Raw genomic sequence first — 3844 nt, 5'->3', positions numbered from 1 at the left:
TGGCTCGGATCACTGGCCTCCTGTCACAGGTGCAGTTCACTGGTCCCACAATACCTTCAGTGACTATAGATAGAGTCTGGAATGATCTGCTTAGACCTATATTCTAATGCCTAAGTGACTTTCTAATTTAGGTTACAGAGCGGTAGTCAAGAACTGAATCTTTGCTAGCTGCTCATCCTGTAACAACAGGACAGAGGAGGTGGTAGTTGAAGAAGAATCTCTTGCAATGCTATATTCCCTCTGGCTCTTTCCACAAATCCATTCAGAGAAAACTGCCCTTAGAATCCTCTGCCCTTTGCGCCTGAATGTTCTGGCTATACAGGCACTGGGCTATATCGACAGGCAGCTGTAAGCAGGACGCTTTCAGAGGCAAGATACTAATTGATCTCAGTCTTGACTTTCCTTGCACGGGTGACAGTTTGCTACCTATTTTGAAGATACATCACAGAGTATGAAACATCTCTTCACCTCCACTCTTTCAAGACAGATAACTGTTTTGTTCCGACTTCCAATAGAGTTTGAACTCTGTAAACTAACTCTTCTGTATCTGCCGTGATGTACTAAATTATGTCTAGTACGTGTCCTGTTCTTATGGGAGTCTGTCTAAGCAAAAAGTAACTTTCTTTTTTCTTGTGGGAAGCTGTCTTGGATGAGCTGGAGAGGAAGAATTATTGTCAGCAACTATTTTCTAATACTACAAAGGAAAGAGGAATTATGTCTCATCAGGGTTTGCAGGAAGTAAGCATATTCACATACAAAATCAAGTTGGTGGTTTTACTAAAAATGGTCTTGATTCTCTGGACACATACAACTGTAACCTCCAGCATACCTACTTCTAAATTTCAGCAAAGACATGCCTGTTAGGAGTGGTTGCACTTAATGGTGAGTACAGGCTGCTTCTGGGGCGCATTTGTCTGCTTTTGATGATGTCCTAACAGGGGTGCTTGACTTGTTCTGCAGAGCTACAGGAAGTTGGAATTTGTCTCTCTGATCAGAGTTACTATTTCTGGTCAGATCTTCTCTCTTTAGATTGTTATCACTTAGCTGAGTATCTATTAAATGCTCTTCATAGATGAAGACTGTGCTGGTTAGGCAGTCAAAAGCATTTCCCTGGATGTATACTGGGAAGCACTGGGCTTCTGCCTTGTCCCTCTCATCTTCATGCATTTGTTCTGGTTTATGGTCACTGCATCAGGAGAGTTATTAATGTGTGCTTGCAGGACTCTTAACCCGTAACTCTTTCTTGGAGTGTTCCTCATTTTGTTCTTCAGTGTGCAAGGCACAAGAGCCTTACAGGCATTAGCTTGAGTTATGGATATAAGGTAATGAGGTAGCGTTAAATAAACAAAATTATATTATTGAAAGGGACAGGGAAGGAAAGAAACAAAAAGACACAATGTGTCAGCTTGGTGCTTCAAATAGATTCTATTTGTGGTCTTGATGCATAATTAATTGAGTCTCTATTTTTTACTTTAATTGAGTCTCTATTTCTTACTTAGATTTTCTATTTTGGCTTTCTTTTGCTCTGTACTCACATATAACTAGTTAATGCCCAATGCGACCCTTGCTTTGCCTGTCAGTGTTTCAAGTTCCACTATATATAAACAGTGTAGGGGAAAGGATATTTTTTTCAGTGTAGATGCAAGAGCTATTGATTATTCAACTGTACAACCAGAGAGAGGAAAGTGTAGGAGTAGAATCAAGCAAAATATACATTAAAAAAAATAGAAAAAATGTGTCACAAAAGACAATCTAGAGATGGAAAGTCACTTGCAGATAAGAACAGCGCTCCAGGGTTGCAGTTGCAGAGGCACTTCATGTATAAGCAGCAGCATTATCAGCGGAGTTATGTGCATTCCTCATGGAAGGTTTGAATGGAACATGTGGAGAAAAACACACCTTGGTCCCAGCTGCCATGGTATATCTACAGCATGGATCTACGCTGCTCTGTCCGGTTCAGTCTGTGTGCTGTGATCTAAGAAGAACCCGTGGCTCACGTCAGCTGGCTGCAATACCAGCCTTTCTCCATGTATAAGCTTGCAACATCTATAGTATTTCCACAGAAATTATGCTTGGTAAAAAAAAACTGCAAATTTTAAGTTGCTCGCTGACTTGTTCTAAATTGCCTGCAAACATTAGCAGTTAGTTACCTTCAGTTGTACTTCTGCCGGATGTCCCATTGCTTTGTTCCAGCCAAAGTCGTGTAGTGTTTGGTTTTTACTGTTTTCGTAATTTTTTGTCCTTAATGTGACTTTTAAAAGATGTGTAAGAAAGTGCAGTGGACAAGGAGACAGGCAAAGCGGCGGGCTGCAGGTTGTATATCAGGAGACCTGAATTACATGGAGCACATTCTCACCGCTGCCTCTGTGCGGGCAAACAACCACTCAAGTCTTTTTACCCCTTTTGCAATTTGTGTGACTTGAATAGAATTTAAGCTGCTTAGGACCAGGATGATTGTGTAGTGAGTTGTATGGTACCTAAAATACTGGAATCCCAACTTGTTCAGATTTCCAGGTGCTATTTTAAAATCATATTTATTATTTCTTTTAATTCTTAGGGTGGTTGGTTTTAATAATAATGCAATAATACATTTTGCTAAACTGTTTGTAACCCTTTATTTTCTTCTACTTTATTAGATTATTGAAAGCATGTATAATCATTACTGTGGCAAAAAAAATAACTTCAAAAAGTAGGATAATACAGATTAGGTCAATGTTTTTCATTCCTAGTCCAAGGTGACTGACCTTTTTTTATCCATTAACTCACAACAGGAGAATACAGCCTCCTCTATTTCATGTCGGGCCCTTTTTGTCTGATCTATGTGGTCCTTGGAGCATAATTATATCTTACTCCATTACGAAAGGGCAAGCATTGTTGCTTTATTAATAATTAGGATGCTATCTTCAACATATGCAACAGCTTCCTTCTCCTTCGACGTAGAAAGGCTAGTGAAAATGATCTGGGTTTGATTTTGAATGGCCTAATTTAAAAAGAGAATATTAACACATTTTACCATTAGAAAGGCTGAAGTCCTAGCCACGATTATGACTTGGAAACTAATTAGGGCCAGAACTGTCTTACAGAATTAAACCTTTATTGCTAAAAGCTCATTGTCATTGTTGATCTCTATGTTGAAGAGCTTGGTTTGGGGCTAGGCAGGCCTTGAGTCAATTCCTGGCTTAAGTAAACTGCTGCAAAGCTGCTTTGGTTTTAGAGTACTTTCTGTAGGCAATTAATCAGTATCTTCTGGAAAGCTTCAGCATAGGCTGTGCTCATAGTTGCACAATCCCCTGAGGTTACCAAATAATCACATGTGTTTATTTTGTTTGTGGAAACTTCCCATGATGATGTGTTCAAAGAAACCCACCCCAAAACAATAACAAAAACAACAATAAACAAAACATCTCAAAACACAACAACAACAAAAATGCTCCAAACCAACCATGGGAGGAGGGGAGATGGGAAGCAGAACTGAAAAACCCATAAAAAACCCTCCCAAACCCTGTAGCTTATAAATGACTGGAAGACTGAGAGCGAAGTTACTCTTAACAGAATTACCAGGCTGTAGTTAGCTTTTTCCAGCGTATAAAGGAAAAAGAAGATTCTTCTTGGCACCTGAAGCGTGCCAAGGCTTACCCAGTGCCTGAGTTAAGTAAGACGGGTAAGGTTCCAGTTCCTCAGGGGCTGGCACCTGTGGTGCCCTGAATGACTCCACTGGCAGCAGAGTAACCTCGTTCCCTGACAGCAGGGGACACGACAGCCGTGCTTCAGCTTGGGTCTGTCCTTCAGAATTCCTTGAAGAAGCTGCCCAACCGTACGACTGTCTGGGATGTTTCTCCTCGGT

Source organism: Falco cherrug, chromosome 10, assembly GCF_023634085.1.
Source record: "Falco cherrug isolate bFalChe1 chromosome 10, bFalChe1.pri, whole genome shotgun sequence".
Classification (NCBI taxonomy): Eukaryota; Metazoa; Chordata; class Aves; order Falconiformes; family Falconidae; genus Falco; species Falco cherrug.
Note: the sequence above shows the minus strand (reverse complement) of the source record.